Source organism: Phaenicophaeus curvirostris, chromosome Z, assembly GCF_032191515.1.
Source record: "Phaenicophaeus curvirostris isolate KB17595 chromosome Z, BPBGC_Pcur_1.0, whole genome shotgun sequence".
Lineage (NCBI taxonomy): Eukaryota > Metazoa > Chordata > Aves > Cuculiformes > Cuculidae > Phaenicophaeus > Phaenicophaeus curvirostris.
Window position 1 is genome coordinate 66,306,332 of NC_091431.1, and position 26,006 is coordinate 66,332,337.

A 26,006-nucleotide genomic window follows, 5' to 3' on the forward strand; every position below is an offset into this window, starting at 1 on the left:
TTGTATCACCCTGGCTTATGTGGTACCACCCCCTCCCTCATAGTCCCCCAGAGGGACCATCTAGGGTGCACAGCCCCATCTGGGGTGCCAGGTCCCCTCCTGGGGTACTCAGTTACCCTCCTGCAGGGTGCACTGTTGTCGTCCCCCCCATCCAGGGGACATGGCTCTACTTCCCGAAACACCAATGTGTGGTGGCCCTGGACTACATGGGTCCCCTTGGGTTGCCAGGACACGCCCCCACCCCCTCCAGGATACAGAGCCCTCCCTGATTCCCTTGCAGTGCAGCACATCCTGCGTTTGCCAACCCTACCTGTCACTCTCCAAGCATCCTGGAGGAGTTGAGGCAGGCAGGTCCTACCTGTAACTCAGTTTCCCTTGGCCCTGGGAGTGGCATTTCCTTGGGGTTTGTTTTTATTGTGGTTTGTTTGATGGAGAACACGTAGGTGAAATCTGGCCTTGAGGCTTGTGTCCCTGAGCAGAGAGGCTGAGAGAGCTGGGGTTGTTTAGCCTTGAGAAGAGGAGGCTGAGGGGAGACCTAATTGCTCTCTACAACTGCCTGAAAGGAGGTTGTGGAGACCAGGGAGCTGGCCTCTTCTCCCAAGTGACAGGGGACAGGATGAGAGGGAATGGCCTTGAGCTCCACCAAGGGAGATTTAAGCTGGACATTAGGAAAAAATATTTCATGGAAAGGGTCACTGGGGACTGGAACTGGCTGCTCAGGGAGGTGGTTGATTCGCCTTTCCTGGAGATGTTTAAGGGGTGGGTGGAAGAGGTGCTGAGGGACATGATTTTGTGATTGATAGGAGTGGTTGGACTCAGTCATCCTGTGGGTCTTCTCCAACCTGGTCATTCTATGATTCTATGATCTGCTTTCAGTGTGTGTTTCTGTTCCCCTTTTGCAGTGCTTCTGTGTCACATTACCTGCTTTCCCTTGGAAATTCATTTGTAAATTTTCAGGAGGAAGAACACATGTTCACTCTCTTTAATGGGAAGCCAGCTGGTGAGGACACTTTGGGAACATTTTGCTCTCTGGAACCCAGGGGCAAATGTGGTCTAGGATTCCCTTGGGATATGCTGGAGCTGTCAGGGCTGGCACTGCTGGTGCTTTGGGACGGACACAGCATTTCACTCTCCACCTGGACACAGCACCCGTGTGGAGATAAGGGCCATGCGTCCCAGGTGTGTGCAGCACCCATGCAGAGCCACTGCAGCAATCCTGCAGTGGCCTGTGACCACTGTGCATTCCAGCAGGAATAAACAGGGTCACAGCCTCCCCCCTGCAACCCCACAACAACAACTGGCTACCTGCTGCCCTCCTTGCCTCTCTCTGCAACCCCACAATAACATGCTGATGACTCATTTCACCTCTTGTATAACCCTGCAGTAATAAAGTGGTGTTGTCCTTCATCCCATCCCTCCCGTGAAACCCAACAGTAACGGGCTTTGGGAGAAGTGGAGGCCACATGTGGGGTGAGTGTGCCTGGCTCAGCACCCACACCGGCTCCTGACCACTCTGTGGCTGCGTCTCCCAGCTGTGGTTGAGGCTTGGTGCCCACATCACCCGAGGAATAGCCCAGTGCGGCACAGCTGCTCATGGCCTGGGCTACCACCTCGCCAGCCACACGCGGCCAGATCCATCCCGCCTGTGCTACAAAAGCTGAAGCCGTGCCAGAGCTGGGGACGTCACTCCCTTAGTCAGTCTACATGGCCTTCCAGGTGCTTAGCAGGAGGGGTCTGGTCCCACTGGCCTGCTCACATCGGCCTGTAGTGGCTCATGTGGATTTTGGGAGCCTGAGGATCTAGCAGGGGCTGGTCCTGAGCAGGGAGAGGTTTTCTCCATGCAGCTTCTCACTTTCCCCTTTCTGCCTTTGCACGCCACTCTGGACTCACATTCCGCATGAGCTGAGGTAAGCCAAGCTTCTTGCAGGATCAGCCCCTCTGGAAGCAGCGGAGCTGGGCGGGCTGCAGCAAGAATTTGGCCGTTGGTTCTCCCCCGGGAGCAGACCCTGAGCTTTCCCCGGCACTTCGTGGTGCTCGCTGGGCGCCGGGAGCTGGGCTGCTTGGCGCCAGCGCTGGAAAGGAGCCACGCGTTGCTTTCTCCACTGCTGGAGCACTGGAGAGCTGAGCAGAGCTGCGGATTTGGGGAATCCCCCTGCTCCACAGGGTCGGGGCCACCCTTGAGAAGCCAAAAGCGGAGTTTGATTTGGAGGGGTTTCTATGTTTGGGGCTGGAGCTGACAGACACCACACCGCAGTGCTGGGACAAGGGATGCAGGGGTGCTCTGGGGTTTGCTGGGACACCAGTGCAGGGTAGATAGATGCAGCGAGCTGCAGTGTTGGGTGAAGAAAGAGCAGGTTTGGCAGGGGCACGGAGGGCTCTGGCGGGTGAGGAGGGTGCTCCGTGGGGCTGTGTGCACACTGCAGTCCTTGTGGCAGGATTCCTTTGCTCCTCCCTGGCATGGGGTAAGCGAGACTGGCACACTCTGCAGCTATGACATTGTGACTCTTCCCCTGCTCTGTCCTTGGGCGCAGATGAGGATTGTGACTTCCACGCACCTCCCAGCTCCTCCATTCTCTCATGGCAGAAGAGTTTATGAAAGTAAGTTTCCCAGGCTGGTCGTAGCATCCCATCCAGGAGCTGGTGCTGGTCTCAGCTGCTCAGAAGGGCTGAATGTGGGGACTGTAGGGTCTGTTTGGGTCTCTCTTCCACCTTCCTCTCCTCTGAGTTGAGATCAGACCAAAGAGAGAAATGCTGGCTCTAGTCCAGGCGGGTCATGGCCTTGACACAGGAGCAGATGTCTGGGGCTTATATTACCCTGTCACAAAGCCATGTAGGATCTGCTTAACTGAGGCTGTACAGGCTGTGCGTTGCCCTCCCTCCCAGCCCACAGTTTTGCCTGACTTGCTGCCAGTATCTGCTCAAAGGCACATGAAACTGTTTGCCGGGAAGAATCAGCCACATTTACGAACCAGGCTCCCACTGCTGGGATCTTGGAAGGGATAGAGAGAATGAGAGGTTTGAGACCGGAAGCTTGAGAGCTACGATAGGACCAGACTCGAAATGAGATGTGTCACAAGGATGTGCAGGTCCTGTGTCATGATGACACACCATGGGACAGTGACAGCAGTCCTCAGCTGCGCTGGATGAGTTAGCGTTTGCTGGATTGCTCTCTGGATGGTGCAAGTGGAACAGAAGGATGGGTGGAAAAGCCTTGTTGGGGTGCAAGGCAAGCACAGCTGGAGGCTGCAGTATCCTCCCATAGTTTTTGTGCTGAGGGCACTGCCACAGGATGCCTCCCATCCAGCACAGGGCTGGCCAATGGCATGGAGCTTTTCATGCCCTGATGCCCACCCTGGTGCTTCTTCTCTGAGGATTGTCTGTGACCGTGCAGCCTGGGCAGGGCTGGGGCTGGGGTAATCACAGGGCACAGATGTGACCCAGGGTCCAGCCCCGGAGGCTGTCCCTCCATCCAGAGGCTTGGTAACTGTTCCAGAAGTGCGGGTAGCTGCTGGTTGCAGGGTGTCACAGGGCTATGAGGATGCACTGGTTGGCATTGGCCTTTTTTTGCCTGCATGGGACCTGTCCTGTGAAGCCTCATGCTTGGTGGCTTTGCTCACGCTGGCTTGGCGCGTGGCTGGGCTCTGGCTGACGTGCAGTGGGCATGGTCCCCTTTGAAGTGCAAGCTTGTGTGTTTACCCTGGCCAGCCTGAGGTGTACAGGAAACCAGAGAGCTCTGCTCCCTGGCTGTTGCTTTATTTATTATGGTCACAGCTTGGGCTGCCTGCACTGCCCGTGGAAAGAAGGTAGCAAAAAGCCCAGGTGCTGCAGCATGGCTGCAGCCCTTGCCAGACCTGTTCCACTCTGATTTCTACTGCTGTCTCGAGGCTAGGAGCAGTCCTGTCCTGGAGGAGAATGGTGGGATCCTCAGTTACATGCAATGCTTATTCTGTCCGAGAGGAAGGTAGCTTATCCCAAACATGTCCAGCCACACCATGCTGGGAGAAATTGCTGGTAGACACCCAGCCTGATGCCACACTGCAGACATTACCCACACTGGCACCTGGATGTCCCAGACTGGCCATCCCTTCCTGGCTCTTCACCTCTGCTCTGCAAAACAGCAGTGAGTATTGCCCTAGGTCTCTGTAACTGCATCTTGCTCCAGGGCTTTCTCTTCATCCACCTCTGTCACCCTGGGAAAGAAGGCACAGGGAACACAGCCCAGCTGCCACTCCAACGTGCAGAGCCTGAGTCTCATCTGCTTTTTGGGATTGTGTGACCCCAATAGTTCACCTCTCGTGGCCAGCAGCTCCACACAGCCTGCTCCAGCCCTATTGCCATGGCAGGTCCTCCTCCCAGAGAGGACACTATAGTGGTGACTGTGATTGATTTAAGGATGGAGTTTAAAGACTGGAGGCTGCTGAGGACAGGGAATCCCTCCCCGTGCCTGGGGAGACTTGCCCAGATGGAGATTTGTGCCACTCCAGCTTCTCCCCACTGCTGTGCACTGCAAGCACCTGGGAAAGTAGCAGCATGCAAAACACTGCATGCAGCAAGACACAAGCAAACTCACAGATGAAGAAGTGAAGCAGAGAGAGGAAATATTATACACACAGCTATTTATAGGGGCTGCCCTTCTGCCAGGACTTGACTGGCAGCAGCAAAGGCTGGGCTGGCATTTAGGGAGCCCAGTCCAAAACCACTAGCCAGCAACCTGGGGACTTGAGATGAAATCTCCCAGTGATCAGAGGGCTCCTGGTCCCTGTGGAGTCACATGGCTGGCTGGGCTGCTTTGCTATTAAAAGGAGAAAACACTAGTCAGCCAATAAACAAGGGCAGGCAAGCCAACTCCTGAAACCCAGGTGATTTGGCAGCCCTCCTCCCCAAACAGGCAGACGGGTGCTGGAGCACACCATGTGGTTCTAAGCTCTTGGTCTGAAACCATTGACAGTGTGGTTTGAGCCACAGAGAGTTAAATCTGTGGAGGACACAAAGAGCTGCCTTTTAGGAGAATAATTAGAGCTCAATACTGGGGTTTTTTTTTGTCTTTAGGCATTTCAAGACTCCATGCATTCTACCAAAAGAAAGTCCAGACAGGGACAAGAAAGTCCAGGCAGTGATTCAGTGGAGGGCCATTACAATATTTGAGTTTGACTCTCTGAAGATGTGACATTTATAGTGTGAGATAGTGAGAAGAAAAAAAAAAAACAACAAAGAAAAAAGCCTAAGAAACAGAGAAGTGGAACATGAGAAGTTCTTTCCAAAGGAAAAAATGGAATATTTCCTTCCAGAAAGGCTGGCCGCCACATCTGGACACTGCTGGACTCCACCTCTCCCTCCTGCTGTTGTGGAGGGTGGATTTGTCTCCTGACTCTGGGCAGCATCTCCCCATTGCTTGTCCTTGGTGGCTGGATGCTACCCACAGCCCTGGCTGCTGCACAAGGAGACCCTTTCCAAGGACAAGGTTTGGTGGCTTCCCGAAGCCACCAGTGATTATAAGTTGGCTTTTGGTTGTTCAGACCCGGGTTTAGATCACCCACATACCTGCTCCTCAGTCCCTCAGCAGAACAAATCTCCAGCTCCCCCGGAAATCTCAGCAAAGCCAAAGTGATGCTGCTGTTTTGGGACAACTGCTGCCTTCTGCTGGAGGTGCTTCTGCTGTATCTTCTGGAGCAGGGACCAGCTCCACTGTTGCCCCAGCGGTTGGCAGGTTGGCTCTGGAAAGCCCTCCTTGGCTGCCTCAGGTGTAAAATCAGAGGGGAGCCATCCCTGGGGCCCACTGCCAGCTGTGGATCAGAGCAGGAAGGCAATGCTTCTTACGTACATGCTCCCAGAAGCTGCTTCTGGTTGTGGACTGCAGGAGTTGGTGGTTTTTTTGCACTGTTGTGAAAAGCCCTGTTGCTCCAGTCCCTGTGAGCCTGGATTGGTGCCTTTGGTCTCTGGGTGATGCAGCATGGAGCAGAGCTGGGAAACAGGTATGAGAGAGCAAGGCTCAGAGCCTGGTGCTCAAAATGCTCTATCCTGATGGATCCTCTGCTCTGTAAGTCAGGGGTGTTGCTGGAGAAGGAGGGTTTACCCCAGTGAACAGGCACGGGATCAGTGTGGACGCAGCCCCGGTGGAAAGCAGCAGCCCCCAGGCTGGACCAGGGGTGATCAAGGATGCTGCGGGGTGGGGAGGAGCGGCAGCAATCTCTGTCTAGGCTCAGGTTGCCGGGGCCTCCCGAGCTCCAGTGTCTGGGCTGCGGCTGCCCTCTCCCGGCTGCGGACCGGGGATGAGCTTCGCCTCCTCCTCCCTCCCGGTCTGGCTGCTGCCAGCGCACATTTTCCTCTCTCCGCAGGGCCAGGAGCTCCCAGTAACATCCACTCTTCAACCTGGGGCTTCTCTGGGCAGCGTGTGACCCCTGTTTCACTGCTGAGAAGGTCACGACAGGGGTGAGGACAGGGGAGACATTATCACCGTCTACATCTCTTTGAAACGACGTTGTAGAAAGGTGGGTTCTGGTCTCTTCTCCCAAGTGACAGGTGATAGGACAAGAGGGAGTGACCTCAAATTGAACCAGGGGAGGTTTAATCTGGGCATAAGGAAAAATTTCTTCACTGAAAGATTAACTGGGCACTGGAACAGCTGCCTAGGGAGATAGTTGAGTTCCCATCCCTGGAGGTATTTAAAAATTGGGTAGGGGAAGTGCTTAAGGATATGATTTAGTAGTGAACAGGTATGGTTGGACTTGATGATCTCAAAGGGCTTTTCCAGCCTAGTGATTCTATGATCAGTTTTCAGATCACCAAAAGCTGCTCTTTTCTTCTTGGTCCAAAAATAACTGTGGTATCTAATGCTAAAGTGGTCATAGTGGCCACAAAAAACAACACCCCCATCCCCCCCACCCAAACCAAACCAACCCAAAAAAACAAACTGAAAAAAAACCAACCCCAAACAAACCCCAAACTCTGAAAAGCCAAATTTGGAAGGAAAAAAAATGCCAGAAAAACTACTTTGAGGAGAGAAGCAGTGCTGTATAGGCTATGGCAGGTGACAGCCTTTGTCTTGGACAAGGTAGGAACCAGCCTGGGTCCAGAGGCAGGTGGGCATCGCAAAGCATATCTCTGTGAGACAGGGATTTCCTGAGAGGGACAAAGCTTTACCCCAGAGTCATTCAAAATTCCACCTGGGTTTCACAATTTGCAGGCACATCCTGCAGGGGTGATGATTCAGGCAACACATTCCCACCCTAGAAAAGGCAAAGGCATTCCATTTAGCCAGTGCTTCTGAGCTCGCTCTGACCCACACTGCTCAAAGCAGAGCTGGGCACCTGGGAGACGAGAAGGAGCAGAGCGATCCAGGGCATCTGTTCCTATACACAAGATCTTGTGAAGATGGAACTTGAGCTAAGAGATACCAAAGAAAATGAGGACGTGATAACTAATAGCAAGCATCCCTTGAGCAGTGGCAGGTCTGCACGGGGAACGGCCCACCCATATAGAAAGAGAGGGAAGAACAGTTAACCCTGCACCAGGAGGAGATGCTGTGTGCTGGAGATTTAGGTAAGACATCAGGGAAAGCTGGTGTTTCTCTGAGAATGGCTGGATTTGTTAACAGCTCCCCATGTGAAACAACATCTGCAGAGCAGCATGTGCCATTCACAGGGCAAGAGCAGCACAGCAGGTGTGTGAAGGAAAGAGTAGGGAAGATGGATAGGTCTGTGAGCACAAAAGAGGGATTTATGCATTGTGCCATAAAACCAGTATATCCAGTAAGTCCCTGAATTTCACTGTCTGGACAGGTTATAGCTCATTGCTGGAAGTTGGGTCAGGATGATAGGGGTGGTGTGGAGAAGGGGAAATATTCCCCCCTCGGTGGATATTTCTGTTCCCCACTGAGGAGCTGTGTGAGCACCTGCTGCAGCTTCCAGGCAGTGTCCCCAAGCTTGGGGTCCCTGCAAAACATGCAAAGCAGGCGGCACATATTAGTAAATCCATGGCTGTTCAGTGTCCTGTAGACGTTGTGATAGCCCTGTAGTGTGGCTTGGCTCTATGGTTGCCTTTGATGAGGAATTGACTTCTGCTGAGGAGGGCTGAGATGTATTTCGCAGAACCATAGAACCATAGAATCACTGAGTTTGGAAAAGACCTCTGAAATCATCAAGTCCAACTGTCAGTCCAACACTACCGTGCCTACTAAGCTGTGTTTCACAGTGTCACATCTACATATTCTTTGAACCCCTCCAGGGATGGTGACTCCACCACTTACCTGGGCAGTTTCTACCACTCTTTCCTGAAGAAAGAATTTTTTTTCCTGACATCCAATCTGAACACCCCCTGGTGGAAGTTAAGGCCGTGTCCTCCCATCCTACAGCTTGTTACCTGAGAGAAGGGACCAGCACATTTCAAACCAGCACCTTCACCAGTGTAAGCAGGTGCCCAGCGTGCTGAGAGCGTGGTGCTGGCTGCAGCAGGGGTCTTGTGCACATCCCCCAGCCCTGATGCAGGGAACAGGCAGTTTCTCGGGCCAGGGGGCAGCAGGAGGAGAGCTGTGCAGCCCGGCAGGACCCACGCAGCGCGCCCAGCCTGCAGCGCAGCCGTGCGAGGGCAGCACAGACCGTGTGGGAGCGGAGCTGGGCATGCACACCGCAGCAAACTGCTCTGCATCAAGCAGGAGCAAGCAGCACACTCCCCCTCCACACTTTTTCTGAGCTAGCTTGGCCTCTCTGGATGGGACATGAGATGGGACATGGCCTCTCTGGATGGGACATGAGCCGGGACAGCTCTAGCTTTGGTGGCAGAGAGGAACGTGTTTGCGGATGCCAAGCAAGCACCCAGGCTCCCAGCAGAGTGAGGATCCCAGGGCAGCATCCTTGCTGGACCATGCTCAGGCCATTGCTGCATCCTTGTGGGCATGGACACCCTTCCCCGGCCAGGGCCAGTGGGCGGGAGAATGCGCTGTCCCTGGAGAGGAGAGGTTGGGTCACCAGCTCCCACCCTACCGTGCTGCGCCCGTGCTGGGCCATGAGCAGTGAGTGCAGCCCTGATCACATTTACCCTGTGCATCCATCCTGTCTCCCCTCCACAACATTCAGGTGCAACATCCTGTGCAGGATGATGAGGATGGGCTGGGAAGGACCGGAGGAGGTAGAAGTCCAGAAATCAGAGCTGCTTATTTACCTTTGGCTTAATTCCCCAGTGGGCTTTGCCCCTGGGCAGGCTCCCTGGCTTTGGGGTTCATTGCAGTGGTTCTGCTTGCTAAGGACTCACTGCCCAAGTTCCTTCGGGGTCCCTTGCTGAGCTCTCCCTCTCCAACAGGCCATTTCTTGATCAGGTCGTGTGGAGCTGCTGCAGTGCCTGCTGCTGGCTCAGGAAGCATTTTAGTTCCTTTCCCTGCAGTGGTGAGAGGCAGTGACCAGCCTGGCTGGGTGTGTGAGGCTCCAGCTACATGTCATCCACCTCAGGCTTTGGGAATCCTTTGGGAACCATGCTCATTCACTGGGGAAATCAGGCATAAAACAGGAAAAGAGTACGAGGGAAACTGAAAGAAACTGAACTTTTGGGGAGCTGTTTAGGGACCCCCGCTCAGTCAGAATTTTTCCTGTGCACCAACAGGCCACTTCCCAACACCATGCTGGGGTCAGGGACTGGAAATGTGTCCATACCAGTGGAATCTCCATGCTGGTAGCACCTTGTGGGGGCTCAAAGTGCGGTCTGCCCTGGCCCACTGCCTGCACTGTGCTCTATAGGGTGCCAGAGGGAGGGATGCCCAGGGTGACATGAACCTCTCTGGTGTGATGGGAGACCAAAGTTGCTGCTACAAAGGATGAGGCTGGGCTAGAGGAGATGGCAGTGCAGGAGGTGTGTGGGCTGTGAGCTGCCAGAGGGACCAGTAGGCTTTCAGGACCAGCCAGCTGTGGGGAGGATGAATGGGCAGGGGATGGTTTGTGTTGGACCCTGCTGCTAATCTGGCAGGCATCCTTCGTTGCAGACACCATTCACTAGAGACAGGAATGCACAGGAGGGATTTCTACAATTTTCAAGCTTCAGACGATGTCTGGAGGACTTTCCTCCCAGGAGAAGATCCTTGGCGGATGCTTGGACTGGGCTAACTCTGCATTTCTGGGAGGAAAGCCACAACTGCAGGAGTAGAATACCTCCCAGGGCTATCCTCCTGCCCAGCTCAATCCAACCAGCTCCTAACAGGTTATGATGGAATGGACTCTGCTCTCCACATTTGCCAAAAAACACCAAAAACCAGCAAAGGCACTAACTTTGGGCATTAGTTGACTTCCTCCTTCAGTAAATTACCTGGAAATATTTAGGAAAGACCCATCTTCCCTCACTGTGGCAGCAGGCAATAGCAACAGCAGATTGTCTTATCCAAGAGGTACCCCTATGCCAAGAACAGAGAAGACTGCTCTGTCTTTGACAAAGCTAACACACAGGGAGAGTATCTACACAACCGCAGCTAACCTTGAAACCTGCTCAGGTTATGGAATTACATAGAATTGCAACATGTCCTTTCTGGATTTGACCTTTTTTTCCTTTATAGCTCCTGGAAACATTCCCTCTCTTCAGAAAAAGTGTTCATGCAAATATGAAGTACTCAGGGATATGGGACTGTGTGAATCTAAACACCGCGGCAAAGGGAATATCACCCTATTGCAGCATGGTGTGCAGATGGTGAATCACCAGCTTCCCTGCTGGGATGTGCCGCAGTAATTACACAGCTGTTGAACCAAACAAGGCTCAGGAATGGGGCACAAGACATCTCTGAGAGAGCTGCTAGCTTCAGAAAATATCAAGGCTCCAAGAAAGTCAGGTCTGATGCTCCAGAGCACCATTGGATGGGTGAGCTGGGAGCACAGCTATTGAACTGCATTTCCACTGGAATCTGGAAGGGGTTGTGGGTGAATCCCAAGTCCTAGCTTTTCATCCTCTGCCTCTTGACTTTTCTCCACCCCCTGCTCTACTGAAGCATGAAGTAGTGCTTCATCTTAAAAATTCTGCCTTAAAGGTGCCCAAGGAAATGAAGAAAAAGAATTTTGCTATTGCTCCTGTTCTTAAACCACAGCCTTGTCCATGTAAAACACTCCAGGGCAATGCGTATGCAGGTTTTCCTGCACAAGTGAGTGGTCAGTCATCCCAATAATCCCATTAAAGATGGAGCCACCATGCTCATGCTCAGGCATCTCGCCACCTGGCATAGCCTGGTAACACAGTTCATCTCCAGGACTTGCCAAGCACTGCATGAAGATGATCAACCTGGGGCAAACAGCTCCTGCTGAGCAGAGACTCTCAAAACTGCGACGTGTCTGAGGCTGGGGAAAGACATGTCCTCCCATGGTTTCTCCTTTCAGTCAATTTGCAAATTGCAACAACACCCAAGACAGTTTATTCTCAGCCACCTGATGTTTTCTCACCCGAATGTACTGTCACGACAAGGGAGTGTTCAGAAAAACATAATTCTGGAAGAGAGTCCCCTGAGACTGTGAGAGTCCACGGGATTTATTTCTGAAACTTATAAAAGTTTTACTACAAATCTTCTGGCCCAAGTGAGCTGAGAGCTCGCTCCATAAATTACTACCAAGCCAGGGATTAGGAGCACTAAAACAGACGCACTTCACAGCTAAAAATCAGGCACGGCACAAGCCTAAAGATTTGTTCTGCCTGGAAATTTTATTGCACCCAAACTGTATGAGATAATGTGCAACAAAGAGACGCTTAACGGATCCATCTGCTTTTGGACACATTCGCCTGTGCAATTGCTCTGGAACGAGGCAATGAAACCGTGAAAGAAAGTGGAGTTAGACAGTGTCACCCAATGCAGTAAAACCTTCTCCAGACAAAGAGAAGAACGGCCTCATCCCCTCCCAGCACTCCTCTCACTGCAGCCCTGGGGATGCTGCGTGTCTGATTGTCCAAAGTCCGTGTGCTTGGGCACAGTTTGGGGCTGCTTATAAAGACAGGGAGCCCCATAAGCACTGATGCTGGGTTCCTGCTGTCCCAGTAGGATATTGTGTGCAGTTCTAGCCTGAGTTTCATGTCCAAGCCCAGCTGAGGGTATATGGGCAAGAGGTCCCTTCCCTGGCTGGGGACGACTGCAAGAGCTGTGGAGGTTCAGACAGGCATAGTGAGGTCTGGACCGTGAATGCGCCCGTCTGTCCGCAGGCATGTCTTCACTGTGCATAGGTTGGGCTCCACTGGTGTGAACAGGCTTTGAGAAAGTTTTTTCCTTCTACTAAGGCCTGGCTGTATCTTCAGAGGTGCCCAGATCTTTGCTTGTTGGATGAATGAGCAGATCCCAGTCAGCCTCCAACCTGGGAACATGTGAAAAATTGAAATGCAAAAACTGTAATCCATGAAAAATTGTTCACAGAATCACAATGGGGCTGAGGTTGTCAGGGACCTCTGGGGGTCGTGTCGTCCAACACCCCTGTGCAAGAAGGCCACCTAGAACCAGTTGCCCAGATGACTTTTGAATATCTCCAAGGATGGAGATTCCTCAATCTCTCTAGGTAACCTTCTCCAGTAAGAATAAGCATTTCCTGATGTTCAGGAGGAACCTCATATGCCTTTTGAAAAGAGCTTGCCTCTGCCCTCTTTGTGCTCTCCCACTAGTTATTTATATATACTGATGAAATACCTCCTGAGCCTTCTTTGCTCCAGGCTGAGCAGTCCCAGCATTCTCAGTTTTTCCTCACGCTCTTACTCATCTTACCTAAGCTCTTAACCATCTGATGACCCTTCATTGGACTCTTTCCACTATACCCATGCCTCTCTTGTACTGGGGAGCCCAGGACTGGACACAGCACTCTGAGTGTGACCTCACCAGTGCTCAGCAGAGGGGAAGGGTCTCCCTCGACCTGCCGGCAATACTTTCTTTAATGTAGCTCAGGATACCTCCTATGGTCATCTTGGCATCCTAGCCTGCCAAGCAGCTTTCTAGTTGGGTGCCTCTCAGCATATATTGGTGCATAAGGCCTTTCCTCTCTAGAGGCAGGACTTCATACTTCTCCTTGTTGAACTTCATAATGTTCCTGTTGGCTCATTTTTCCAGCCTACTGAGGTGCCTTGGGATGGCAGCCACTCCTGCAGCAGGAACGGAAGGGTGTACATTCCTCCTGTATACTCAAAATCTCAGCCAGTAACACTCACTGAGGCACGGGATGGTGATCCATGACACATCCACCACATAGCACAGTTGAGGCTGGTTGGACTACGAGCACAAGTAGTGCATACATGGTGTAAATTGGCACAAGCTATAAGTCCCTCAGAGACAGAGCTATGTTGTCTGGCTATATATTAAAGAGCTGTATTTCTGCCAAGGAATCTCTGGTGACATTGAGAGGTTGGGGAGTGAAGCACCCATCATTCATCAGCCTTGCTGGAGTCCCCATGGCAGGGGTGGGCTCCACAGAATGTGCCTTGGGCCAGAGGACCACATTACTCACAACATGCTCAGGGAATGGAGTGATTTAGGGGCTGATTCTGCATTACTCTGGCTTGTTTGCCACCTGTGGCTCATGCTGTGTCCCTCTAGTGTCACCAAGGCTGAGCTCCTGCAGTAACAACTTCAGAGGTGGCAGAATGACTTGGGCACATGGCTGAGATCCCAGTCCTGTAACAAAGGTCAGCTCAGGCCAGTTAATATTTGAGGCCGTGATTGCAGCAGTGTTTGAAGAGCCCTGAACATGCCTTGGCAGTAGTTACCTGTCTCAGGATGGATTTCTCTGGGATGTGAACCAGTGTGCTGGGGAACAGGACACAGAAGCAGTCAGCAGCAACACAGAGGATGCACCCAGGGGATGTGCAGCATAACAGATAAGGGGATTGCAGCTGCTCCTGTGATCCTGTCCTGCCTTCATCAGGTTACCAGGGTCCAAGTGTGCACCTGCTGCACAACTCCACGTATATCCTTGTCCTGCACTTGAGTGCCTCATGTCATGGGGCAGAGGAGTAAGGTGAGGCATCCTATTCTTGGAACTACCTCTGCATGTGTGCAGGGACAGAGGAAGGCAGGAAAGGGTTTACTGGGAGAGATTTAGCAGCAAATGAAACTGCAGCAGCCACAGACCTGCTCAAAAAATCTGCCAAGTGTCTGGCCAGCTCCTGGAGGCTGTGAGTGTCTTCCTACACAAGAACCCTGTGAGCAGCAGAAGGAAGACACGGTGACCCACAGACTCCCACTGTGGTGCCCAGCCACACAGCAGCACCTGTGAAATTCTGCACTGGCCACAGCACTTGCTGCTGCTCTAGGGATCTGCAGCCTCAGGTGTGCCCAGGTGGTCCTGAGGGCCACCACAAAATGGACAGCCCTGGGAACTTACGCTGCACTGAGACCAAGCTGCGGTGCACAACAAAGCCATCTGTTTCCATCCTGCAGCTGTTGTCCTTCCCATTGCAATTTACTTTGCCTCCTATAATTTATTCATCCCGGGATGCATCTTGTACATCTGCAGTATCATTACTGGAGACGCCATTAGCTTGAAAATTTTATAAACCTCTGTGCAGGTGATAAGTTGAAAAGTTAAAGAGGGTTATTGTGGCAGGGAAAAAGGGGTATTTGCTCAGTATTCATCTCACACCAGAGAGTCAGGCTCTGGGGGGTTATGAAGGGAGATCAGTGGACTGGTGTGAGTGAGTGAACTGCTGCCAGCTCCCAGCCAGATCAACCAGCTGCGAATCCCTCCCCAGCGGGTCCACATGCTATCCAAGAGGTCTGCAGGCATTTCCATGCCTTTCTCCCCTCTAGCTTTCTTGGCTACACCATTTCCTCAGACCAGTTACAAGAGGGACTGAATATCCAGAGATGTGGGTGTGGATATGTTTCCCATGTTTCTACCAGTATCCATGATGGGCTGTTCAATGTTTTTATCAACGACCTGGATGAAGGGATTGAATATACCCTTAGTAGGTTTGCAGATGACACTAAGCTGGGTGGAAGTGTTGATCTTCTTGAGGGTAGTGAGGTTCTACAAAGAGATCTGAACAGGCTGGATGGCTGGGCTGAGGTTTAACAAGGCCAAATGCCGGGTCCTGCACTTGGGGCACAACAACCCTGTGCAGCTACAGACTAGGAGAAGTCTGGCTGGAAAGCTGCCTGGAGGAGAGGGACCTGGGGGTGTTGGTTGACAGTGACTGAACATGAGCCAGCAGTGGCCCAGGAGGCCAAGGCAAATGGCATCCTGGCTTGTATTAGAAACGGCATGACCAGCAGGTCCAGGGAAGATTCTGCCACAGTACTCAACACTGGTGAGGCCGCACCTCGAATCCTGTGTTCAGTTCTGGGCCCCTCACTACAGAAAAGACTTTGAGGTCCTGTAGTGTGTCCAGAGAAGGGTGACAAAGCTGGTGAAGGGGCTGGAGAACAAGTCTTACGAGGAGCGGCTGAGGGAGCTGGGGTTGTTTAGCCTTGAAAAAAGGAGGCTGAGGGGAGACCTTACCACTGTCTACAACCTCCTGAGAGAAGGTTGTAGTGAGGTGGGTGCTGGTCTCTTCACCCAAGTGACAGGATGAGAGGGAATGGCCTCAAGCTGCACCAGGGTAGGTTCAGATTTGACATTAGGAAAAATTTCTTCTCCAAAGTGTTATCAAGCACTGGAACAGGCTACCCAGGGAGGTGGTTGAGTCCTCATCCTTGGAGATATTTAAAAGATGGGTAGATGTAGTGCTTAAGGATATGATTTAGAAGTGGACAGCTACAGTTTAGCTTGATGATCTCTAAGGTCTTTTCCAACCTAGTGATTCTATGATTGTATGATTCTATACTGAATCATCTACCTGCTGTCTGCTGGTCTGCATGATGAGGGACTCTTCAAGAAGCTGGATAGTCCCCACTGTGTGGATTGTCGACCATAAAGAGCATTCACAGGGCTCCCAGCTTGCAGCTCCTCCCTGCAGTCCCCTCCTGCCTCTCCACACCCTGACCAGAGCGCCCAGCTACATACACTCATGAAGGACCACAGCAATTAACACATGCTGGGGAATTTTCCCTAGGCAGGTTCCATGGCCAGGATGCAAGCATACACTGACAACTGGACTTGCAAAGATTGACAGGAAAGTAGATATGGGAGCCTTTACTGGAAGCCCTACACCCCTCACCGTGAATTGAAGGCACACTGATCATTCCTGGCAACTGGAGGTCTCTCTGACAGCTGAGCCAGGGGTATAAATTCCTTCTCTCCAAGGCCGAGGAAGCTGTTTGTGCAAGAATGATTTATAGGCTGCTTACAAGGAGTGATGAGCTGGTAGACTACAAGGAGTAGGGTCAGTGCTCAGCAGCTTAGGGCATATGAGGGGTGCTGGGAGGGAGGGAGTGATAGCTAAGGGAATGTAACAAAGGAGGTGGGGTCCCAAAGGAGTTCCACAGCCTGTTTCATTGGGCACTGGAACAGGCTGCCCAGGGAGGTGGTTGAGTCACCTTCCCTGGAGGTGTTTAAGGCACGGGTGGACGAGGTGCTGAGGGATATGGTTTAGTGTTTGGTAGGAACGGTTGGACTCGGTGATCCGGTGGGTCTCTTCCAACCTGGTTATTCTGTGATTCTGTGATTCTGTGAAAACAGCTTCCACTCTGCATGTTACAAGTGAGACGATGGATCTAGACTGAGTATTCCAAAGTCCCTCTTCATCCTGCGTGCACCCACAGCCCTGCTTAGCCTCCTGCAGCCTGACAGCTTGGACATCATTATGTCCCCAGGTATGGTCATGGCACACGCAAATGTGAGCACTGGTGATGTGTTGCTTGTGGGTCTTGCTGGCATGAGCCTATCCATCTTGTATATCTTTTATTTTTTTTTTGTGCTGGCTAGTGGTGTCTATCTGTCCATCAGGCTGTGGCTGGATAATCTGACTTCCACCTGCCTCCTCTGTGCACCTAATAATTCTCTTATATACTATATCTCTCTGCCTCCTGTGGGTCACTGTCCTGCACTGTGAGTTCATCACACACTGGTTAATTGCATTATCCAAACCCTGAGTGCTCACTTGACCTTTGCCAACTGTCGGTGGCAGTTAAATTTCAAGCTTCAGTAGGCATTTCCCAGTTTCTGCACCGCCTTCCACCCTACAGGCATCTTGTATCTCCTTCCAGAGCCATATTTGCCCAGGATGCTCCAAGACCAGCCTGGAATGATATGAGATCTAAATTCTCAGCCTGAGGGAATTCACAAACCCTTGAGCAGCAGGAGGTGAATGAGGCATGGAGAAGTCTGCAAGACACATCAGTCCAGCTGGGATTAATGTGTTCCTAATGTATTTCTGACTTTGCCAGATTGTCTTTTGCTTCCCCAAAGGACATCTACACATTAACTATCTTGCTCCTCATCCCTCTTCACTGTTGGCAGACAGTGTCACTCTGATGCCTGCCACAGGTAGCCGTTATCTGCTGGGGTGACTTTGTCCTGGTGCAGAGTTCCCATTTGCTTTTTCACAGAATCATAGAATCACTAGGTTGGAAAAGGCCTCCAGGATCATTGACTCCAACCATTCTTATCAACCAGTAATCCATGTCCCTGAGCACCTCAGCCACCCATCTTTTAAACATATCCAGGAATGGTGATTCAACCACCTCCCTGGGAAGCTTGTTCCAGTGCCCAATGAACCTTTCCATGAATTTTTTTTTTTTTTTCTAATGTCCAGCCTGAACCTCCCCTGGTGCAGCTTGAGGCCATTCCCTCTTGTCCTGTCCCATGTCACTTGGGAGAAGAAGCCAGCTCCTTCCTCTCTACAACCTCCTTTCAGGTAGTTGTAGAGAGCAATGAGGTCTCCCCTCAGCCTCCTCTTCTCCAGGCTAAACACCCCCAGCTCTCTCAGCCGTTCCTCATAAGGCCTGTTCTCCAGCCCCTTCACCAGCTTTGTTGCTCTTCTCTGGACTCGCTCCAGAGCCTCAACATCCTTCTTGTGGTGAGGGGCCCAGAACTGAACACAGGATTCAAGATGCTAATTTTGGGACAACATGCCATGGGCTGTGAGCATCATCTTTCCCTCATTCACAGTCTCAACACTGTTGATGCCAAAACAGGTTAGCCTTCCCATCCCTTCCGATGATTCATGGTCAAAACTTCCTCTTGATCTTTCCCACAAAGCCCTGACTCCTATGGTGCAGAGAGATTACTCCTAGCAAGGCTTGTTCATCTTAGGCAGACCGCATTGTTCTTGAGTATTTTATGCACCTCAGCGAGCCTTGATGATCCTGAACTTAACTCTGCACATCTTGGTGTGCTGAGACAGAAAAGACAGCCCTGCACTGCTGCTGCTACCCTTTGGCAGGTTTGGGGGACATGCATCGCAGTGTGGTGTGCCTGGGGGCTTTACAAGACATCTGCCTGCCCAGATGTCTTGTAAAGAGGGATGCATTAGAGACAGGTCATCATCTGCCAGGATAGGAGGGAGCCAGCCGGCTGAGCAGGGTCGGCTAGAGGAGCTACCTGTTCATGTTACACTGAGACCTTGTCCATGACGATCCATTCTGGAGCGTGAAGGTTAACTGAGACTGCACTTGATGGCAAATTTTGAGAGCCAAAACTAGCTTGCTCTTCCTCTTCCACTGCATTGGCTTTCTTCCCCCTAGGCACACAACTTCCAGCCACTGATAAGCCAGGAGAAAGTATTTTCTAATTGTTCCTGACTTCAGACCGCTGCCAGGTAAACAGCGTGGAAATTAGTGGAGACAAGTAAATAATTTGTAAACAATAATTTATTTATTACTTTCCCCTCCTTTCCCTGTGCAAGCAGATTGCAAGATGCCTCAGAAGCAATCGCCATTTGGCGTGAGTTCTCTTGTGAGGCATTTCCCACTCCCTATGAATAACTTATGAATAGATCAGAGTGAATATTAAAGGCCAGAAAATCCAGAGGCTTGGGCTGCTGAGCTGAGTAAGTACTGCTTCAGCTCCTTGAATAGGCATGCTATCTAACGAAACAGCACTAAATGGATTCACTGTGCTGTAATTAAAGGGTGCACACATTTCTTAGTCAATGGGTTGCCTGTCAAGTGGAGTAGGCAGCGTGCAGCTAGGGGACAGTGTATGTGAGGGATGCGGCAGGTCCATTAATGTGATTTGAACGCCAAGTGTTAGCATTTGCTTTCGGGTGGTTTATGCTGCACAGTGCTCCCATGGAGCTGTTCAAGGGAGGCAAACGCAATTTGGCCAGCTGGACTGGGTTGATGCTGGAGGTTCACAGAGGAGCTTTCTGGATAGCCTCACGCTGCTATAAGTTACACAAGCATTGGTAGAAGGCACGCACAGAGGCTTTGAGCCCCAAACCCACTGAGGGTAAAGATGCACTGACTTCAAAGAGTCCAAATCCAGCCTAGCACTTGGCTTAAGCCAGGTGCTCTGTGTTGAACATTTATCCAGCTTCAAGCTCAACTGCCTGCTTTGTGTTATTTTTTCAAAAAGAGTGATTATCATTCACTCAGAGAAAGTCTCTCAATCCCCTTCTTGCCTCCTGAGGTGAAGATTCAGATCAGTGCTACATGATATGGGGTAGGTGGTCTGTGGGCTGAAATCCCTGTTGCTTTTACAAAGCTCCCTGTGAGCCTTGCACATGATGCTCCCCACAGCCCCATCCCAGCATGAATCACTGCCTGGAGTGGTGCTTGCAGGACCATGGGCTGTGTCTTGTTGTGGGTAGGTCTCAACCATTACCCAGTGTTGGAGGAAAGGGCCAGCACCATGGCCTGAGGCACTTGGCACCGTTTCTTTCACACCATAGGGCTACAATGACAGGAGGATGAGTGATGTCTCCAAATCCTGCCTGTTCCCTTCATTATTATGGCTAGAAAGGAGGTCCTTGAAGGGACTTAAACCAGAGTTGACTTTGATGTGAGTTACCAGCTATGGATCAGGCACCCAAACACTTGCGGTACCCAGGGGATGACAGCAGTCACCTGGTGTCTCCCAGAAGAACATGAGACTCTGGGCATCGTGTGGCACATCTGCCAGCACAGTGTAGGTCTTTCTGCACCCCTGGGCGTCTTCATGGTACACTGCACACAGTCAGTTCTGCCAAGAGCACCTGCAAGGCAATGCAGTGAGCTCTGTAGAGACTGATGGGACCATTCCCACTGCAGGGATGGACCCAAAGCAGCGCACAGCTTGAGCCTGGCCCCAGATCCCCCATGCATCAGTAGTCCTTTCCCCTCTCCAGCAGCCTCGTGCACCTGCACTCCAAGGCGGAGTGGGATTTATCCTGCTCCAGGCGCTCCGTGCAAGGGGTCAGCCCTCATAAACTTCATCGGCACTGCAGCCCAGGCCAGCTGCCTTGCTTGCACCCACGGGGACAGCCTCCACATCCCGGGTGTGTTTTGCCAGCGATGCCTGGGACTGTTCTCCAGACGAACACCTATCCTGATGAGTCCAGGGCATGGTGTGGTGACTGCAGAGCGGAGATGAGGCTGAGCGCTCCCAGCCCCCATCTCCCCTCCCCACACCAAGCACTTCAGGTAACTCCTGGTCTGCGGGAGGTAGTGTGAAGTCACTCTGGTCCTCCAGCAAACCCCTCCAGCTGTCTGGAGCCAGCACAGATTGTGGGATGTGTCTGGTGACTGACAGGGCCTCAAATCCACATTTATGTGAGATGATATTGAGAGTTTTAATTTTTTTATGAGCAAAGGGTTGGGAGGAGAGGGTTCCCAGGGCAGCTCAAGGGGAGTCGGCAATGTGTGCATGTGCATCAGTGAGACACATTTTGTCCCGCTGACCCCCAGCTGCAGGAGACCTGCACAGATAAAAATGGCATCCCACCACCTCTGAGCCTTGGGGAGCAGCTGGGAAGGAGGCCAGAAAATGGGTTGTGAGCAGCCTGCCTGGAGCAAGGATGCAGTGGCAGGTCTCAGAGTTGGCTCTCTGGACCAAACCTTTTGCTCAGCCCCTCCTGCACATCACCGAACACCCCTGCCCACGTGGTTGCTACAGGCTCAGCCCCTTCCTCAGCAGACAAGTCTCTGGTAAGCTGTGTTGAGCTGGTCTACTCCTTCCCAAAGGAGAATCCACTCAACGGAGCACCTGAACATGACTTCTCCAACATCCAGAGCCTGGTGAGACACCATGGCCACTTTCAAACCCCACTGATCCTCATAGGGGAGCTACTCTCCTGCCCCAAAGCCTCATAAGGGACGTTTGATGCACACCTACATGTGTGCCCTGTCTACAGATTGCTCTGCCCTTTTTTAATCCCTGCAAAACTTAGCCCCTATCCCTGCATAAAAATTCACCATGCCATTGAAAGGCAGGTCAGAGTCACCGGTGCTTTTCAGCTGGTCAGAAAATTGCTGAATCTAATATCAGCACAAGGCAGCAAGTGAGTCAAGGGGAAGCCCAGATGCGTGTTCCCAAGCGCCATGTGCCAGGTGAGATCCTACTGGGGAAGGAATTGGAGTAACTGCTTGGCCAGGGAATCTTAGAAGAAGGTGTCTGCCTGCTGCACACCCAGGGCCAGTGGTTAAACCTGTTCCCAGGGCTGCCTTGGTGACTTCTGAAAGTGGAGGAGATGCTCGTGGGGAGCTGGAAGCCATGTGCCATCCATGTCCCATGGCCAAGACTTTTATGGGTTCCCCAAGGTCACACACTACCATCCCCCCTGACTGTGGGATGGAGACTTCCAGGTAGTGCCTGGCTTTATCACTGGGAAGATCCTGTCCTTGCTTCCCACAGACAGTGGGGATGGAGAAACGTCTCCCCGAACGGCTGGAGCGCCTTTGCTCAATGACTCTCACCCGGAAAGGAGGAGGGGGGGCGCTGAGGCCTCTTTGTAACCCAATCTCGTCTGCATGGGCCCCTTTGTTGTTATTACGTTTATTTATTGATCCCCCTTGGGAAAACCTTAGCAGTGCTGGACTTGCTGGGGCTTTATTAATGGGGGCGAGGGGTAAGGGAAGGGGAGGGGGCCCAAACAGAGTGTTCAGACCATCTGTTCCCACCAAAGGGATGGAACAACAATAGCCATGTTTATAAAACTCCTTTGCAACTCATTGTGTTTGCAAAAGGAGAGCTTCCACATCAAAGGCCATTTCCGCTCCCGCTGCTTGGGGGCCTCTCCATCTTCTAACATCCTGCAAGGATTCCCCTGTTTTGGTCCCCTCCTCCTCCTTGCAGCCTCAGCACCACCCATGCTTGGAATGGGGGACCATCACAGCTGGGGACACCCCAGCCCTGGCAGGCGACCCCAAAGGGACTGTGCATCAGCCTGCTTATGTCCAGCAGTCCGGGGGATAGTTCTCCTGGAAGCAATAAAATTTACTATAAGGCACTGCATAGAGTTTGCCAGGCACTGGCAGTGGAAAGACCAGTATGCCCAGCACCGGTAATCAGGAGACTTATCCCCAGGTCTACTGGAATGGCAACGTTCATGAAGCCATTTTGGTTTTGCTTAAATTTCAGATACGGGAGAAAAAAAGGAAGGAAAAAACCGCAGGGAATGGGGTGGGATCTGACTATGTTAAAGCTGGCTGATGGGGTCTTTCATAATCAAACAACTGTGTTTGGCTTTCCTCTAGGCTTGTATTAGATTATCTGTTACAATCAGACATGAAATGAAAACCATTAAACAGCGATTAAATATTTTGACTGAACCAGTATGTTGCATTTTTCTTCCCAAACTGATCTTTATGGTCAAGAGGAGGATTTAGTTCTGGCTCAAATCAAAACTGAATGCCTTCTTGGGGTCTTGGAGTTGCCAGCCATCATCTCCTGACCACAACTTGTCCCTGTGGCTGGGGGACAGGCTGCTCTGGGGTGAGCCTGAAGGCTGGAGGTTTGGGACATGTCCAGGCTGTCACGTGTCCCCAGCATGACCCTAATTAATGGCATTCCACCTTTTGGGACTGTGGCTCCTACTCTGTCTGCTCTATGGCAATGACTGCCACCATGGGCTAATTCACATGTGGGTCAGTGACTCTGCTAGGGTTTGTGTCCACTGGATGTGAGGAACTGGGAAACCTCCCATAGGAATGATGGGATGTCCCAGTCCAGCCCTGGACAAAACTCAGGCCTCTGGAAGGTGCTGCCAGCCTGCAGGAGGGCAAGACCCCATCCCAGTGGCACTTTGTCACACACAGGAAAGGCTCCTCTCTGAATCACCTGGTTATGTAAGGACCTGTTTTCCAGCCTACAGGACAGGCATCTAGACAGCAGCCTGGTGGCTGGGCAGGCACAGCTGTCTCACATCTCCAAACGACCCCTTCCATCCTGGAGTGGGGAAACCTATATGACACCTTATTGGGAAGCAGCCCAAGCCCCTGCTGAATGTGTCCCCTTGGCCTGTCTTCCTCCAGGCTGCTGAGAACATTCCCTTATCACTCCTGGAAGCATGTAGGAAGCACACTGCTCTCTTCCAGCACTTTGCAGCTTCCTTGGGAACCGTGCAGGAGAGAAGAGGAGCCCAGACTTCTGGGAGACACTTTCATTTCATGCCTAAGCCACTACTCCACTGCTCAGCCACACGGCTCCATTAAGTCCCCTTCTGGCTGCCTTCTTTCCATCAATCATCCTGTCTCCATGAGCAGCCCAGACACCGGATCTGGATTGTAAATAAGACAATCAATCAGCAATGCTATTAGATAAACAGAGTGGCAGAAGCCAAATTAATGCTTGGCTTTTTCTTTAAAGGGAGGAAAAAAAGAGTCAATTGCTTATTAGGGGACACTAGTGTGGTCTGGTCTCTGTGCTGCAGCTGAGCTGGGTGGGCTGCCCTCAGCTGCCATCTCTGCATGCAGAGAGGTTTGGGATGCTGTGAGCTGATGGTCCATGTGGGTCAACCTGGCCAGAGCAAGCAGGGGACTGGGTCAGACTGGAGTTAGACAGGGAGGTCACAGTGCTGGGGAGGTGACAGGGAACTGGGGAGGCAATGTTGGGTCCTGCCTATCTGGTCCTAGTGCAGCTGAGGGGTAAGGAGGTGTTAGAGCCAGTCTGGTGGGGAAGGAGGGCATGAGGCTACAGGAGTTGTGGGGACTGGAGATCCAGTACCAGGGCAGAGGAAGAGTCATTCGGGGTAGGCACGAGGGAGAAGAGAGTCACTGCTTTGAGGATCTTCAAACAACAGATAGCCTCTTCTGGAGAGGCATCAAATCCTGATCTGGAGCCACCAAGGAATAACACAATCCAAGACTGTCCTTTGCAGTCTACTGTGACATTCTGACACCTCTTGCTGCTACAAGCCTCTGTCCCACAGCATTGTGGGGATGCCCCTGGTTGTTTTGACCCCCCGCCTACAGCTCCGCCTTCTCTCAGTGGTGGTGGCTGAATCACTGAAAGCTCCTGGGCTTGTTCCTGCACCACTGGTAGTAGGCAGGAGTCCTTCCTCCCTGGTGTCTGAGCCATCCTTCTTCCACTGGGGATGAAAGTCCTAGATGAAGGCTATAATGAGCCAAGAGCATCCAGTGGTACATCTATATATAGGAGATGTAGACATCAGAAACGGCGTGACCAGCATCAGAAACAGTGTGACCAGCAGGTCCAGGGAGGTTATTCTCCCTCTGTACTCGGCACTGGTGAGACCGCTCCTTGAATCCTGTGTTCAGTTCTGGGCCCCTCACCACAAGAAGGATGTTGAGGCTCTGGAGCGAGTCCAGAGAAGAGCAACGAAGCTGGTGAGGGGGCTGGAGAACAGGCCTTATGAGGAACGGCTGAGAGAGCTGGGGCTGTTTAGCCTGGAGAAGAGGAGGCTGAAGGGAGACCTCATTGCTCTCATTGAGAGCCGGTGGGTCTCTTCCAACCTGGTTATTCTATGATTCTGAATCAATACCCCACGGTTTGGAGTGGGCTCTTGTATTTTGCTGGACTTGACAACATTACAGGATGAGGAGTGGGGAAATCTAGGCTCCTCCAAGTCAAGCTGACTGTATTTCCAACCTCACCCCTGTAGGTGCTGCTCTTCATGCTCTCACCCTGGCGATGACCTTTCCACCAGATCCTGCTCCTCTCATCTCCACCTCCCACCTCTCCCTGTTATTGAGAAGGAGGATATTTGCCCTCTGGGAATCATATCTACCCCTGTGCAAATAAACAGCAGCTCTCCTCTGCTAGATGGTTTGATGGGTCCCACCTGGCATTTCCACCTGGCTCAGCAGGATGCTTTCATGCTTGGGTCTGGCCGTGCGCTTGTTGGTGCGCTTTCTCAGCAGCCAAACCTGCCTTCACACTTTTCTGCCTCCCTGCTCTCACCTGGGACTGTCTAATGCTTTGCCAGTGATGAAATGCACAATACCATGCCCGCTGCTCCTTTCTCCACCAAAGCACGGTGCCCCACCAAAGCCCAAGGACTCGCTCCTGTCACACTAATTTGAGACAAATGAGCTGTTTGTTATCCCTTGGGGTCTCTGGGCTCCTAGGAGCCTGGTGTGGGAGCAGAGAGCTTCTCTGATGATTGGGTTGGGGAGGGTGAGATGTCTGCTGGCATTCACTTCAGGGAAGAATGCAGGACGTGCAGTGATTGGGACCCACTCCACTGTTCAACCACTGCTCAAATAAGGGGGCTTTCTGCTTCCTACAAGACCTTGCAGCCAGGAAACAGCTCCTGCTTTCCAGACACACTTCTGATCCCTCTTGCAGAGCCTGGGGAGCTCAGTGCAAGGCTGCTCTCACATCAGCAACAGCAGAAAACAACACCTAAGGTGGAATTTACTGCCACATATGTGCTGGTAAGATGTAGGGACCTGTTGCACCCGGCTGATGTATTGTATTTCAGGTTATGCAATGCACAGGTCTCTCTGAGTACTGTAATTCTCTCTTTCTTCCTGTGTGGATTTATACTGCTAAGTGGATGGATTTTCTGCTTGGCAGGGTGCTCCTCTGGGACCTTCCACGCTTCAAAACATCTCTGCACATCTGTATGTAATGTTACCGGGACACTTCACGAGTGGGCTTTTACAACACCCCTTGCTTTATGGACTGTCACTTAATGTAGCCAGGAACCATGGATACAATGATGAACAGCATCGTGAAGCTGGCAGCCTGCATGCTTGCTCCAGATGCTGGAGGATGCCTGGGGCTGTGTGCGAAAGCCACCACGCTTGGTTAGCTTCT

At 52.0% G+C, this 26,006-nt stretch overlaps 1 protein-coding gene and 1 long non-coding RNA gene across 3 annotated transcripts in view; both read left to right on the forward strand.

Moving 5' to 3' along the window:
- The window catches only part of PIGO (phosphatidylinositol glycan anchor biosynthesis class O), a 389,616-nt gene that overhangs the window by 213,046 nt on the left and 150,564 nt on the right, over window positions 1–26,006 (forward strand). The window lies entirely within an intron of this gene.
- Window positions 1,841–24,923, forward strand: LOC138733595 (uncharacterized). Its single transcript, XR_011339427.1, has 3 exons — window positions 1,841–1,907; window positions 16,545–16,678; window positions 24,847–24,923. It is a non-coding gene; the product is annotated as an uncharacterized lncRNA (long non-coding RNA).